Consider the following 17,352-nt stretch of genomic DNA (forward strand, 5'->3'; position numbering starts at 1 on the left):
CTGTCTAAGACACAGCTGTAAAACACAATCCGTAGTGCTCCCGTTAGGCTATTTTGAAGATTTGCTGAGATAATCCGTATAAAGTGCTGAGCATAGACCTTGGCATCTAAAAGTCTTTAATAAATTTTAGCTGTTATTATTATTCTCTCACTGGACTTTTGCCAGTTTCCCCCCAGGATTTAGGGAGCATAGTAAATATAAACAAGTAACATTTTTCAAACACTTATGTGCCAAACACTATGCTACACACTACATATTTTACCTACATCTAATCCTTACAATAACCTTATGTTGCTATTATTATTTATATTTCTAGAAATTGAATCCTGGAGTAGGTAAAATCTTAGCCAGGGCCCTGCAGCTGGTAATTTGCAGAGCTTAGAACGGAACCCAGAACCACTGAGCCTCTTTGTCTCAATTACTGCTTTGATTTAATGGCGTTGGCTGCCATTCTGTACAGATACTTTCATCTATATTACAGTTCATCTGTCTGCTGAGCCAACAGAAATAACTAAGACAATTATTAAACAGCCACGCCAAGTTCTTTCATGTTTTTGAACTCATAACTTTTTTATTCCGACTTGCAAACCTGCTTGTACATAGCAGGACACACTTGGCTTTATCACCACTGTTTAGGTAACTGAAATGTAGCCAGAACTATACAATTATTATTAGTAGTACTGGGCTACTGAAAGTCTGTGTACCTCTTAACTTCTATTTTCTATTTTCCTTAGCTATGTTTCATGCTGGGAGCATTCCTAGTCCCATTTTACAGTGTGGTAAACTGTAGCACAGGTGTGTCAATTTCTCCATATTACTCCTTGAAGTTGGTTGCAAAAGCAAGATTACAACTCCAAACCTCTATGCCTTGATGAATTATTTTGCCACAATTCTTCCCATCTAAATAATTTAGTTATGATCAGCTAATTGCAACATGGAAAATAAGAGTTATATTTCTATTTGCAGTAACTGAGTCCAGGAGTGCATAATAACTAGCCCAAGATCATACATCTGGTTTAGTGGTAGAACTGAGAATTAAAGAGCAGTGTAATAATACCATAACATGGTCAAGGGATTTTAAGCCTCATGCCCTGAGTTATTTGATTGACTTAGTTTCTTTTGTTCTTTTTTTCTTACTGCTTATATTTCAAGTGGGCTCCCTCTCTTTCTCTCTCTCAGTAGGGCTTCCTTCTTCTCTTTCCTCAATTATAATGTTAGCTTCACAAGAGTGGCGAGTTTTGTCTGTTTAATTCCCTACTGTACATCCAGAACCTAGAGCTGTGTGTAGCACGTAGTAGGTACTACATGTATCAATGAACATGTTGAATGGATGAATACATCTTTTTTTTTTTTTTTGTCTGAAGCTGCAATGAATATCACATGGGGAAAAGCTTTGAATTTTAGCTGAGTAGTATTCTATGGTATACATATATCACATTTTATAATAAATACCTAACGTGGATGAATGACTGTGTCATTGGCCTCTCTCCTCTCTGTATCCATACCTTTTGCCATGTGACCTCATAGTTCCTCTACCTGATAGAGAGGAGATTATTTCCATACCATTTCACTTTGGGTTCAGCCACATCACTTGTTCTGATCAATAGAATAAGAAAGAAACAACATGTAGTCATCTTTGAGCTTAAATCTCAAGAGGCCTTTTGTGTTTCCTTCTTCCCCTTTTGTGCCTTTTCTAAGAGCAGTAGAGGCCCTGGCCAGCCTAGTGCTTCAAGGAAGATGGCAGGCGCATGGAACAGACACACACTGCAAGCTTTCGGTGTGGAGAAGAGGTAACACATGAGTCTAGCTCCTTGAACTGATCTCCAACCAACACACAAACATTTGAGTAATAATAAATCTTATTGTTTTAAACCACTGACTTTTGAAGAATTTTGTTATGAAGTATTTTTGTAGAAATTGTCAACCAATATACCCAATTTACTATTGATAATGAATTTATAAATATATAATCTTGTATTCTTTGATATTATATAATTAAACCATTGCCTGAATATTGTGATATATCATTTGATTACACAAATTCTGACATAGGTAAAGCCATAAAAATCATGTATAGATATAATTAAATAAATTTGAGCAATGCTAATACATTGGGTACTAACTAAATTAAATGTTGCTGGAGAATGAAGTTGTGGGGCAAACAAACTTAAATTTGATCTGCCTTCACTTAAAATGATTTCATGTATTACAATTATTATAATACAGTATCACTTGAATGCTTATTCATGCAGAAGATGAGTAGGGTAAAGAGATAATGTAAATGTCAGTATATAATGATTTTTTTTTATTTTAGAAAATTAGATGATAAGCATTTTGTACTCTTATAAAAAGTGCTGGAATGTTCCAATAATTTCAAGAAAAAATATATTTTAAAAGATTTCATAAAACTATTATTTTTTATTAGAAAATTATGTATAGATAAATTTCAGAGATGTCTATTTCACCTTATATTCACTTTAAAGTGGGCCTCACCATCCTTGGGAGCAGAGAGGGACAAGGAACAATAAGCAAAAGGCCACAGTTTCCAGAGAACTTGCTCAGGTCTTATAAGAAATGAGCTGTGCAATCCTGCAGTGGAGAATGCATTCCACATAGCCATGACAGCAAGTTGGATAAGTGACAAAACATGATTCTGCAAAGCAACAAACTTCCTTGTAGTGGCTTAAACCAAACAAATAAAATGACTAACAGTACCTAGGAAGTTCTCAAGTGTGTAGGCAGGTAAAATTGTTTTCCTTTCAAACTACCTTGATCTTCTGATCTTACTCTTTCTTAAACTCCTCCTAACCATTTTTTTATACCTAAAGTGGAGTTACCTAGACCATGGGTTGTTCCTCACCTGGTTATTTATTTATGTAAGAACTGTAATGTGAGTGCTTATGGGGACTTCTGCCAGCTGTGGCCAAGACTTACTGTGTTTTTTTAGATGTGTATGTGCAGTGTACTTGAGCTTTTTCATGTTAGCTTATGTTGTCACCTTACCAAGCAAGTTCTTCTGATTTGGCTTAGTAGCTGGGGATCCAAAACAGGATTAAAACACTTACATCTCCACAGACATGGGATTTTTTATGAGGTCTTTTAAATACATGGGATTGTGATTTATAATTCCTTTTAGGCATTTTGTTATATATTATTACTATTATTCTAGTACAATTAGTTTCCCTTTTATTTTATAAAATTTAATCAATAACTTTATGATCTGTTATGCTCGATGGGATCACGATTTGACCTAGAATCTCTTGCCCACAAATTCAAATTCAATATAATTTTTATATAGTGTTCTCTTCCTTCCCCTCCTGCCCCCAGCCTCTTAAGCTAAGTGATATACCAAGTGATGTTTTCAGCATATTGGAGAAATAGGAGGCACATGGTGATATGGATAAATGAGCATATGTTCTGAATTTATATAAACCTGCCCTAGATCTCTTATGTGATTTTAGACACATGTAATCTCTCTGTACCTCAATTTCTACATCTTTAAAATGGTTCAAATATTAAACTACAATGTATAAACATCACTTAACATTAACACTGCTTGCATATAGTAAGTACTCAGTTAATGCTAGTTTCCTTTCCATTGGCTTTGGGATCTTAGGGAAACCAATTAATTATATTCCTCTCTCTGAATTCCAAAAAAAAGAGAGAGAGAGAGAGAGAGAGAGAGAGAAGTAGACGTTTTCATCATTTAGGGTCAAAACATCCACTGATTATTATTAAAACTACAATGGAGGACTTGCAAATGGGCTCTCAGTAATTTTCATAGAATTGTATGGTAGGTTACTAACCTAGATAGTTTCAGGGCAGAGAGGACTTTAATCCTTTCCATCAGGAACAGTAACCTGGCCTCAGTAACCTTTCCCTCTGGAGGAAGTAAGAATATGTTCATCCTGGGGGTAGGCTGAATTCAAGGAGAGCCCAAAAACAGGGGGTGAGCTATACACATTTGAAATTCCTTTTCCAGTCTCTTTAAAGAAGTGACAATCTCTTTCTACAGAAAAAGTAAGTGAGGTTGGTATAGAGAACAGCAGGTGCTTTCTTCTCAATATTTCCTATTCCATGGGATATAAAGGAATCTGATACAGGGAGGAAATTATTCTGTCCTATAACATACAACCCCAGATAATAATACATTAGTGAATGCACTAAAACTATCAGCAAAGCTCACATGCAGAGGTGAGGAAATGTTCGAATTCTCTGCTACTGAAGTTTGGGTCTATGACTCAGGCCTGGTGAGTAATGAAGAGGTGGTTGAAACCATTGTGCCATGCTGCCGTGTAGTTTCAAACTGATATTTATTTATTGGGTTTTTCCTAATAATCTTTGTCATCATGGTAATGTACCTTCAGGAACATTGTAGGCATAGTCAAGTGTAGTGTGCATGGGCAAAGCAGACGGGGCAAGGTGTCTAAAAATCTTGGACACCATTATGTGGTGGAAGGTGATGAGACCATGGTTTCAGATACATACAGCAAGGCCAGTTCAGCTGGAAGAGTGACATTCTGAAGCTATAGCTGTGGTGAACAGTTCAGTACTGCCTCTCCAATTCACTGTCATAGCTTTCTGTACTCTCCTCATTCATTCATTCACGTGGTACATGCCAGATATTATTCTAGGTTTTGAAAATGTATCAGTGAACTAACTGAACAATCAAAAATCCTTGCCCTTATGCTATTCTCTGTCTGTCTTACAATACTCCACCGGCTGTTAAGCTCATTGAGGGTAGAAATTGTCTCATTCATTGGTGAATACCCACTGCTAGCACCATGCTTAGGAATGCACTCAATAAGTGCTTGTTGAATGAAGATTGAGTTAATATGTCCTGAAATGTGGACAAAGCAAATAAAAGGGAGCAACTAGAGTTCTGTTTATATCTGCACTGCACTATCTACAGCTTTCTATTGTATTTATTTGTTTCTTGTTAAAGTGAAAATAACATTCCGATATCCAACAAGGCAGGTAGGTTATTGCCATTAAAAAGTCTGTCAATAGGAGTGCATTTGTAGGGGGCACAAATTGGGAGACATGATCCATCTGCATCTGGCGCACAAGTTTGGAATGGTTTCATAGCAGTAGCACTCAAGTTAAGTCTTGCAAGCTAAGAAGATTTTTTTTTAATTAAATATAAAAAAATAGGACAATCATTTTATGTTAGAACTGGATGGCAGGGGAAATAAAGACCCATGACACAGGCTTCTCTCGATGGAGACCTTTGGGTAACTTAGAGATGCACAAGACTACGTGTCTGTATCTGGGATTCTTTGTGTGTGTTTTTTCTACTTCTGTTTGATGTAGTCTTCAGAAAAGGACAATCACAGTTTCTCTTGCTGATTTCTATTTGTTATCCCCTAATGGCATCCCTGAAGGTTTAGAAATACCCACATTAAAGGAAAGGCTTTTGGCATGAGAAGAGAAATTGGCTGACCTTGCTAACCAGACCCCCCTCCAGCCCCTGCTCCCTGAGAATTGATGTTTTCTGGTAATGGAGAAAGTGGGCATCGAGCCACCATGGAGGTGTCTGGACTGTGTTTAACAGGCGACTTCATTTGATTATCCACAATTTCTCGAGAGGTAATCATATTAGACAGTGTTTACCAGTCATTGTGTGCTCTGCTTGTCATGATTCCCCTGTTCAGTAGCAGTAGCCCTCCCCAGAACAATGTAAGGGGTGTGTGTGTGTGTTTCTATAAAAACAAAACTGCCCGGGACGTCTTATAGAAGAGATATCTTCTCTGTAGTAGTAAAAATAGAAAAGAAAGGGACTGAGCAGTTAGCACTTAAGCTATAGATCCCTCTCTCCCCCTAAATAACAATGCCGTCATACTTTTAATTTCAGAATCATATCTGCAGCAATGCCAGAAAGCACCAGAAAACATCAGATATCAATTATTTAGACTGTTTAGTTGACCCAAGTTACACATTGTTTTGAAAGCCCCCTGAGAGAGAGTGTTTTTCCATGATTATTTGATTATTTTCTGAGGAACAATATATTTCCTGGTGCACTGGAATGTTTCTTTGTCCTGCTTTGTTTTCCTCTATTTCATACTCACTTCTAATAGGTTCAAAACATGTGTTAAGCAATCTTAGCCTATGCTCTCGGCCTTGAGTGGACAATATTTCTCTTTTGTCTGATGTTTCTGGTAAAAATTCTGGAAGAGGTGTGTGCCCTCTAGTTCATAGTTATTATCTTTCTTTCATTTTCCTCTTTATTTATGTATCTCTTTTTTTCTAACCTTGCTCATCACTAAACTGTATATTATATATGGTATAACAATATTTTTTTCTTTTACATCCTTACTTAAATTATAGATACTTTATTGCCATTTTCTCTATTTAGAGATTTAGATAGGAACACTCATACACTGCTGATAGGACTGCAAATTAATACAACCTGTATGGAAAGTAGTATGGAGATACCTCAAAGAACTAAAAGTAGAACCACAATTTGATCCAGCAATTGCACTGTTAGGTATTTACCCAAAGGAAAAAAAGACATTCTATAAAAAAGACATCTGCACTCAAAGGTTTATAGCAGCATAATTCACAATTGCAAAGATGTAGAAACAACCCAAGGACCCATCAATACATTAGTGGATTAATAAAATGTGGTATATGTATACCATGGAGTCCTACTCAGCCATAAAAAATGGGGAACTAAACGTTTTGTATTATCATGGTTGGAGCTGGAGACCATTCTTCTAACAGAAGTATCACAAGAACGGAAAAACATCACATGGAATCACCATTAAATTGGTACTTTCAACACTTATGTGCACATATGGAATTATGTATAGGATTGGGCAGGTGCTGGAGAGGAGGGGATGGGTAAATTCACACCTAATAGGGGATGATCACACTTGTAGCTTTTGGCACATAAATGCAAAGGCAATTTATGTGACCCAATCATTTGTACTCCTCTAATATTCTGAAATAAAAAAGAAAACAAAATAAAGAAAATAAGAAAATATAGAAAATATAGAATTTCTGTGTGTAGAGGTAAATAAGAATGTTCCTAATAGTGTATGCTTTTATTTTTCTGATGGATGAAGACAGTTCAAAGTAAGAATTATCATGAATTTATCAGTTGAGGACATGAAAACATTTGACATAGTCAACTATCTAGGGTCTTATATTTTGAAATAACAAAAATTAATAATTCTTTTAAATATATTTTTATCTATAAAATCTAATAGTCACTTCAAATTATTACTTATTTTATAATGTTTCTCTAGTTTTCATGGTTTAAAAATATTCAAATACATACAGAATTGTGTTTTGCTTTATTTTTATTTTCCTGGGTTTGGGAGTGGGGTGTAGTTTTCCAGTTGCAGAATGAAAGCATGGTATAATGCAAGGCAATGAAGAAAAGGTTAAAAATGCATGCAGTATCTTGTTTGCCCCAAACAAGATCAAGCCAACTGTAATGTAGAAAACAGAATCTTGGTAATTTACCAATGTATTTTTGGTATCGAATAACCTCATAATTCACAAATCTTTATTCTCCAAAGGATAATTCAGAGACATAAAAGAGTCAGAGGAAAAAAATTGTAATCAAAATATGTTTCATTGGATTCAATATTGATAGAATACTCTGTAGAACCAAACTGATTCAGCACATTCTATAATTAAAGTTATTTTAAATATTCAAAAAAAGAAAAAAACAGAAAGCTCTAGTGATGTGGTCTCAGATCACTTTACCAAAACAATTTCCTCAACCCTAGCTATTCTACTCCATTGCTCACAATTCTCAGTCATTTAACTGCTTTTTGCTTCGTCACTTTTAGGAGTGCTGGGCCTCCCTCCTGAAATGCTTTTTCCTTTTTCTCTGCAAAATCCCAAACTTCTCATTCTTTAGGACCTATCTCAAATGTTCTTCTCTCAGAAGTCTTGCTTGATCCTTTCCTCTGAAAGCTCACAGAACTTCTCTGTCTGCATCTTATTGATAGGATTACTTAGTAATCTGTTGGTGATCTAGCCACAAACTGCTTGTGGAGCAGAACCAGCGCCAGATTTAACTTGGTATTTTTTCCACAATGCTTAATATGTGGTAGGTCCTCAATATTAATTCTTGAAAAAATTTTCGTATGATTTTTTTCTATGCTATTTTTGTATGATTACTTCATCCAGGTATTCCCTTTAAAAATGTCCAATGAATTCTGCAATCTTTGAGTGCTCTCTGTATGTTATGCTGTAGGTATCACATTCATGGTTCACTGTGTCAGTTAGATAATATATTTTTTTTTATTCTCATTTAAACTGATGAGACTAAGGCCTACCCTCAGTTTTCTAAATTTCTTTTAGAAAGGAAAACTCATCCATGCTATTCCCTCCCCCAACAATCAACCCTCTCTTCTGCCCCATTATTTGCCTGCTTTTGTCCATTCTCTGGTAACTCTAGGTTGATTTTTTTAAAAAATCTTATATTTTGTTCAGAATTTATAGTCGTTATTGGCAGGAGGTTTGGTTTGTTAAAATTTCTTCAGCTATTTTCAGAAGCTGATACCCAAAGCATTATTTTTTAAGGCCATCACTATTTTATTGTTCTTTATATTAGGAATGGCCAATAGTAAATACTTTGTAGCAAAAAATATTTACTCAAATAAGTAAGTGCTTAACCTTTAAAATCAATCTTGTTCTTTTATGCCCAACTGCCTTTAATATTAATCCATGCATAATGGTTGGTTGTTAATTTCAATTGAAATTTGCCTGATTCTTGACTTTTTAAAAAACATGTCCATAGCATATGCCCTAAATGCCTTTGGCTCAATTCTTCTGTAATGCAAAGCAGATAAAATTAATAAATTCTGTAATATCATCTTTTATTATTTCTCTGGTAATTTTTTTATCTGAATTATGCTTTACAAATACGTTGAATATCCAAATTAATTTCATCCTCCTGCTCTAACACACCTTGTATTTTTCCAATGTCTCTTACACTGAATGTCTCTTACAATGTCTCTTAAATTTTTCCATATCTCTTACTCTCTTTTTAATAGTTTTCATCTACTGTCAGTGTTGCATTTTTGCAATTCTATTGCTTCCAATTTCTTCTTCAACTGTAGACAATGAATTTTTCACCCCCATTCATCATACTTATAAAAATGAACAATCATATAGTTTTTTGAAAGTTCTAGTAATTAATTTTTAAATCTACCTAATTATTTGGGATAATCTCTTGTTGCTTACTTATCATTTTTATTCCACCCTTTATTTTTTAAATATACATAGTTACTAAATAATATGTGCATCTCTAAAACCTAAATTTGCTGTTTTATTAGCTATACCTTTTTATGATGTTTTCATAAACATCATGATGTGTTTGGTATTCTTTGATTTTGAGCCCATTCTTAGCTGATTTAAATCTGTGATTAATATAGCTGCTAAAATTAGTTATTACTTCATTCAGAGATTTGATGTTTGCCTCATTCAACAGCAGGGACTTTTTGTCCATGAACTTCTTTGCTAGTTTTCATTGCCTGTAGTTTCTGTGACTCAGATTTAGCTCTGTGCACTTGCTGCCATTTGAAAGACTAGTCATTTAATAATTGGCAGTTGCCCTCATGACCACTCTGCACTGTGTGTATATTTCCCACTTATGACTATTGTTTTAACTTACATTTTTGTCATTGTTTTTACTTGGCAATTTTCCTTCTCTTCTGCAAACCTGAATGCATAAAATTTATACTTTATTTGGGATCTTATTGCTTTGTTAAATCAGCTTAACAATAACCACAACCCTTGGACCAATAAGGATCTTACTGTTTTGTAGTGGGAGGGCCCTTCAGAGTATTTAATCCACCATACTGACTTAGTCTCTTACTCTTTTTACATATTTGGCATTTCTTATATTATTTTAAAAATATATAATATATATTTTATAATCCATATTTGATAGTTCCAATTTAGGTTTTTTTCAGCTCTGATTTTGTTGTTGCCTTTTGTTTTTGCTGGCTTTTTCTCATGATGTCTTATTTCTTGTCAGTTACATGATTTTAGACTATAATCATATTTCTTAGAATTTTCCTCCTGGTATTTCTTTGGGGTCTGTGATAGAGGTGTGTGCCTCAAAGAAGATTTTGTGTTTGCTTATTTTAGGTGCCTGAAGACACTACAAATATGGGACCACTTATAATTAAATTCTCAGCTTGAGATTTTTCAGATTATCTATAGTGTAATATCAGCCTATAAAACCAAGTAAAGACTAGTTTGAGGTATCAAATTATCAAGGAAAATTTTTATCCCCACCCATACAGTGCCAAAGTTCAAGAAAAGCAAGAGTTTTTGCAAGACTCTGAGGTTAGGAGGAACAAATCTCCAGTTTTTCTTTCCCTGAAAACTCCAGTTTATATACAGATCCCTGGTTTACATGGGTGGTCTTCTATTAGTCTTTGTGTTATAGATTGTCTCTGAGCTTTGTCTTCCAATCTCTATGTCCATGAGAAACAAACCAGAAGTTCACTAGCTCAGCTTAGCTGTTTTAGCTTTGTTTTTGATTATTTCTGAGTATTTCTTACTTGCCAGCTCAGTGATACATTAAAAGTTTTAAAATATTAATATCTTTCATCTAGCATTTTTTTGTTATTTATAGTGGGAGGGTCCATCAGAGTATTCAGTTTCCAAACTTCCAGAAACAGAAGACAACCTATTCATTAGGAAAATTACATAATTTTTTTACCCTCAAATAGATTGAGTCAATGTATTTAATTTAATTTACTTACTTGGTTGTTCAAGAAGTTAAAAAGCTATCCAATCAGTTTTCAACTGAAAAAAGATAATGCAAATGCTAACTAGATAAATAATTTTTTAGACTCAGGTTTAATCATCTTATAGTTATGTACAGGTATCATTCTGTGTGACAAGGCACTGAGTCTACTTTGCAAGGGTTATTTCATGTAAAAATGAGTTGGTGTGAGAGGTGAGCTTACAGTGTCAAATAAGTCATTCAAATATGAAGACATGGGAAGAAGGCTATGTAACTTCCTTAGAGTTTTTGTTTCATTTGAGCTTGATGCTTAACACTCATAGGGCAGTTTAGGACATTGTTCTTCCCTGGTGCTGTGGGAAGGATGATATGAATAACTATGTAAACATAGATACAGAATGTGTGTGTGTGTATATGTGTATATGTGTGTGTGTGTGATGCATATAAAGTGTGTACCACTTTATTCTTCCTAAAGATCCATTCATGGAGGTCCTATTACGTAAAGGGCTTGACAGTGTTGAGGAGTGAATCCATAGCAATCCTACTCTTGAAAAACTGACACATTTTCTAGGTAATACAGGATATGTGCTTTCCCCCAGTTCCCCCCTTCACCTCTGCAGTATCTTTACCCACATGCTCGACCTCTCATTTTCCCACAGCTGAATTATATGTGCTCCCACCAGAGGGTGACACCTCCACTGACTGTCTACCCAAGCCCTCTACTTAAGGGCATTGCCCTAACAATTCTCTGCTGTCTCTCCTGCATCATTGGTTTCTCTCCTTTACCTGGTTCATTCTAATTAATTGACATTAATGTTATTATTTTTGTCCCCATCTTTCTCTCTAGCTACAGTCCTATTTTTCAGATTCCCATTCACCAGAATACTTTTTTGAAAGAGTTCTCTGGGTTTTCTGTCTGGAATTTTCCTCCTCCCACTCTTTCTGAAGTTTACTTCATTCAGGTTTTGGCATCCACCATTAACAAAAGTACTCTTGTCTTAAGAGAGTTTAATAAATGATCAATTTTCAGCTTTCTTTGTGCTTAACTAGTCTGAAGCAGTTGAATGGTTGTTTATTCTCTCTCTTGAATCATTTTCTCTACCTTGCTTCTAGTGTAACAGGCTTTCTCTTTCTTCTACCACATCAACTGCTTCCATTGTTTTCTGTGCTGGTCTCTCCTTGGAGCATCCCAAGATTCACCCCCTTCATATGTTCACTTTGAGTATCTCACTGAGTGTCATTTCTTTAAATATCACCTATATTCTCATGACTCCCAAATTTAAAGCTACAGCCTTGTCTTCTCACCTCAACTCCTGGCTCCTTTTTCTGACTGCCACCACATCTGAATGTTTACTTGTCGTATCAAACTTGACATGCCTGATGCTGATTTTCCTTCTCAAACCCCTTCCAACTAAGTATTCTCAGACTCAGTAAAATTACAATTCCATTCTTCAAATGATGATGAACTTGTTCTTCCAGTTGTTTAGGGAGAACAAACAAAGTCACCTTGAAGTCATTACTAAACTCCCTTTTCCCCTCACAATACACATCTACCCTGCCAGGAAATCATGTTTCAAAATCTGTCTAGTTTGTACCATGCCTTTTAGTACCACTCAGATCCAAATTACCATCAATTTCTCACTTGCATTATTTCAATGGTCTTTTCACTGGTCTTCGTGCTTCTACCTAAAATCCATTCTCTCAACACAGAGCCAAAATGATTTTTTAAAACATAAGTCAGATAATATCACTTATTGGCTCTGAACAATCCAATGGCTTCCCATTTCACTAAGAGAGAAAGCAAAATGAAGTCCTTACAGCACTCTGTAAGGCTTTGCATGATCTAGCTTCCATTACCTCATTAACATCATCTCCTCTCCCCTTTGTGCAGCTTTTTTAGCCATACTGGTTTATTTGCTTCCCAGAACTCACAGGGTCTTCTTCTAACTCACAGTCTCTGAGTTGCATCCGCCTGGGACATCTTTCCTCACATTTCCCCTGTTACTGTATCAACTCCCTTGCTGTCTTTAGGTCTTTGTTCTAAGTTCCCTTTCTTAACAAGGCATCTATTAGCTGCCCTATTTAAAACAGTGACCCACACTCCCTTTCTCTCTTCCTGGATTCATTTCTCTCCTTAGAATTATATTTTATATAATTTACTAATTTATTTTGTATATTGGCTGTCTTTCATCACTAAAATAGAAACCTCATGAGAGCATAGATTTTTATATTTTGTTCAGTGTTGGATCATGCATGATATATAGAAATGACTCAACAAGCATTTGTTGAGTAAATGATCTTTAAATTCTCACTGACCTCTTAGATCTAATAGTCCTTTCAATCAGCACTCTCTGGTGTCCATGTAGCTTATATATTGGGTCTTTGCAGATATTTTTTACTTAGAATAATTTCTCCTGATGCCTTTCCCATCTCAGGTCACTTCCTCTAAGAGGCTTTTTCTATTCCCTCTGTCTAGATGAGTGAAATCTGTTACTCTGTTAAGGCCTGTTCTTTTCTTTCATAGCGCTTATGCATAAGACATCTCTATTTATTTATGCTCTTTGATCTTAAGCTCTGGTTTGTGGTAGAAAGTCTATGCTCTAAATTGACCAGGCTATGACATTTCCTATTTAAGGGAAGCTTTTAGAATTCAGTAACAGTTTTCTTTCTCAAGAGCCTGGCTGAAAAAACCGTCACCTTAAAGGCTTTCTTCATGTCTATAAATTTATAAAATCCTTTCAGACATTTCAGTTGACTTCTTCATTTGACCTGTATTTGTTTTCTCCTTATAGACAATGTTTAGAAAGTCATAAATGGTGGAGAAAATAATGGAAAAAAGGAAGATATGGATCCTACTACACAAAATGCGGCAGAGTATGGCAGGAGAGTCAGTAGGTGACAGCGATAACAAGGGGTGAGGGTGATCTACTGGGACAACATCAACTTCAAAGGACCTGGAATTTTGATGGAGTGAGATTAGCACTGAGGATCTAGGAGAATGCCCAGGCTGCTGGTGTATTGTATGGTGTGAGGAAAGGGGACTGGTCCTTGTGGAAGAGGGAAGGCAAAGAGGGTGTGAGCAGAGCAGCCCCTGTTGAGAGGCACAGAAAGTAGAAGAAATTTGTTATGATACTATTTTGGAGTGTACAGTATGGAAAAATTGGGGCATGTGGGTAGCAGAGGAAAGACAGGCCAAGGGAGAGGCAGCATAAATAACCTTGAGCGGAGTCCTGAGCAGGATGGAGTTGGTATTTGTGCAGTCATCACAACTGGCACAAGAGTGAGTCGGGGTGAGATTGCCTTAAGGCTCCATAGGGAATGCCATGATCAACTTTGAATGTTGAGAATGACAAGCAATTTCTTCAAGCATCATGGTTTCCAGATAATTAGATTGAAATGTAGTAAAGACATTAGAAAATGTAGGTACAGATGTCAGAGCAGGAATAATAAAAAGGGATTGGCTATGAAACATATGGTTCAATTGTTTTCAATTTTACCAGGCCTATTGCATGTTCTTTATAACAAATATATTTAATGCTTTCTTTATTATCTTTAAGTGAAATTTAGATAATACGACTTAATTTTATGTATACCTATAAAATCAATATTTTCCCCTAACAAGTGTAATAAATATCCAGGAGAAATACAGAAAAATTATAAAGCAATAATATGTTTCAATGCATATACTTTTTGGAAAGACCACATTAGAACACTAAAACTGTTCCCCCAAATTTCCAAATTATTCCTCCATCCTTGAGAACCACTGCTCTAGTATATTCTCTTGGTGTAATAATGACATACAGACAACTTTTAAAATTTCTGGCCTGGATAGACCCTCAAGACATCTGCTCTGCCATTCTTTGAAATCAGAAAGAGGAAAAGAGGCAGGATGGAGCTCAGAATAGGAATAGAATGGTTTTTTTTGCAAGTGTGAGAAATAAATCTTTTATTTGCTGACTGAGTGACTTTTGCATGCTAGACACTTTGTTAATTATATTTGTGCTGTATCTTGGTCTTGAAAATTATAATAATAACACTAGGAAGTAGACACCATTATTCTCATTTCATAACTGAGGAAACTTAAGCCTAGAGATGTAAATTAATTTGCTTATCTGTCAAGGAAGTGGGGATTTTGGATTCAAACCCTGGTCTCTCTGCCTTTAGGGTCAACATTGCAATGGCTACACTGTATTTGCATCACAGCACAGGTCCCTGGTACAGGGAAACGATATGATAAACGCCTGTTGAATGAATGACTAAGTCACTATGTAGATGTCTGGGAGAAGGACATAGTTGTTCATTCAGTCATTTGAAAATGCTTTCTCTAAATGAGCCTAAGATTAGAAAACAAAGACAAGAGTGAAAGGCTTTGAAACATGTAAAACATCTTGGACAATTGTTCTATATTTGTATCAAGCCCATCCCTGGCACATCATAAAACTTTTCTGATTCCAGTCTCATAGGAACATGATCCTAGATTTTGGTTTTCATGGCTTCTGCCCACAGGGCAACAATATTCTTTCAGACCCTAAAATAAGCACAGTTAACTCTATGGGACAAGAAGCCAAAGAAAGCAACAGCACTTACAATATTGAGGGGAAAGTACTGTGGATTATTAACTCACAGGGTTCTTTTGGTGTTTGGTATCCTTCCTCCATCATCATTAATGCCTGTGAGCCACAGAGGAGCTGGTGCAGGATGAAGAAGCCCGCCCTCCCCAGAAACGGTAAAATTAGCCACAGGGCTCAGATTGCTTAATCAACCATCTGGAGTTTGCGCAGACTGACTTTCTCTTTTTTAATGTTTCTTTACTTACTAATTAACTTGGTGCTTTGAATGAACTTAACCCAGAGACACCAGTGACACAGCTATCAGTGCTAAGGCTGAGTGCAGAGTCAAGTCAGTAAGATTTCATCTTAGGGAGACTGCCAAGAAAGGAACAGCCTTGAATGCAAGCACCGGACTTGGGAAACAAACAAAACAAAGAACACGATCCCTTTACTTTCCACCGATGTCTCCGTTTTAAAGCTTAGTTCTTTATTGGAAAAAGCAGATTTCTGACACCACCTCTATAATGGACGAGCAATCTTTCCTTTTCTTCACATTCACTTTTGAGAAGACTGCTTATGCACCATCCTGACCAACTGGCAACCTATCTTCCTCTTATTCTCTCTGCAGCCACAGAGGAAGGCTACATTACTAGAGGAACAGAATACCAAAGAAGTAGTGGGGCAATTTAAATCTGTATGGTTTTCCATACCCCAGGAGCAGGATGGTCCCTGCTGTGAATCTGGCAGCAAGCCTTATTATTATTATTTTTTTTAACCAAACCATCTGGCAGCCTCAGAGCCCAGTTCTTTGGTAATAATTGTGCTACTTACTCCATCTGTACTTATAAGATAACTAGTTGTCTTTGCAAATTAAGCCAGCCCCATCTGTTTCCCTACCTTATAAATGAGTACAAAGGCTCCATACCCTTCTTGGCATGTGGACAACATAAAGCATGGGGAGCCATGGGAGGTGCGGGTGGAAGGGTTTCTCTTCGTATTGCAAGGTTTTTTTTTTTTTTTTTTTTTTTTTTTTTTTTAGAGTCCAGCGGCTTTTATTAGGTTTGTCTCCTATACCATGAATTCATAGGGAATAGATTCTGGCAGCTCAAGGTCCTTTCTTTGCTTCTCACAGGTGTGCTATACCTATTACGCCATGAATTCACAGGGAACAGGTCCCAACACCGCAGGCTCCTTTCTGTCGCTTCTCACAAAGTGTGAAGCACCTATTATGCCATGAATTCCTAAGGAATAGGTTCCAGCAGCTCGGGCTCCTTTCCATTGGTTCTCACAAAGTGTGCTTCTCTGGGTGGAGCAGGCTGTCGCTTCAGTTGAACCCAGGTACCTTTCTCTTTGGCTTCCTTCTTTTTCTGATCATTTTCCTTCACACGCTTCAGGAAGCTATCTCGGCTCTTAGAGTGCTTAATGTGCTCGATACGTACATTAATCCTCTTGGCAAGAATCTTGCCCTTAACTTGTTTATTTACAACAATTCCAACAGCATGCTGTGTAACGTTGTAGACTCTTCCAGTTTTGCCATGGTAACATTTGTGGGGCATGCCTTATTGAACAGTACCCATTCCCTTGATGTCTACAATATCACCTTTCTTGTAGATTCGCATGTATGTGGCCAAAGGAACAACTCCATGTTTTCTAAAAGGCCTAGAGAACATGTATCGGGTGCCTCTCCTCTTTCCCTTTGTGTTCGTCATTTTGGCGAATTACTGGAAGATGGCGGCTCCGGCCGAAAAGGGTATTGCAAGGTTAAAGAGAGAAATGCTGCCTTCTGAGAACCCAGCATTTTCTGTCCTGGGTTTACAAGGGAATAGCAAGTCTATAGTGGGTGTTTGGCTTTGTTTGTATTCAGGCTGCTAGACTTCAGTAGAGGCATAGTTACTCTGAGTGATTGGCTTTAAGTAGGCTCTATGAGAGCAGAATGCAAGTACTCAAGTAAGAGCCAAAGTAGAGATGAATGCTGCTGCAGTGACCATTCTGTTTTCTGTAAATGCTGTGGGAATTGAAAGGAGAGAGGTTAAGAGAGAAGACCAATGGGACCTCATCAAGTTGTTGTTCTGATTCTCTTGC

General features: G+C 36.5%; 1 pseudogene; it reads right to left on the reverse strand.

Annotated features, from left to right (window-relative positions):
* Positions 1 to 16,310: 16,310 nt before the first annotated feature.
* LOC142865853 (large ribosomal subunit protein eL21-like) lies at positions 16,311 to 17,015 on the reverse strand (annotated as a pseudogene).
* Between the last annotated feature and the right edge of the window lie 337 nt (positions 17,016 to 17,352).

The sequence above is a fragment of the Microcebus murinus genome, chromosome 2 (assembly GCF_040939455.1).
Source record: "Microcebus murinus isolate Inina chromosome 2, M.murinus_Inina_mat1.0, whole genome shotgun sequence".
NCBI lineage: Eukaryota > Metazoa > Chordata > Mammalia > Primates > Cheirogaleidae > Microcebus > Microcebus murinus.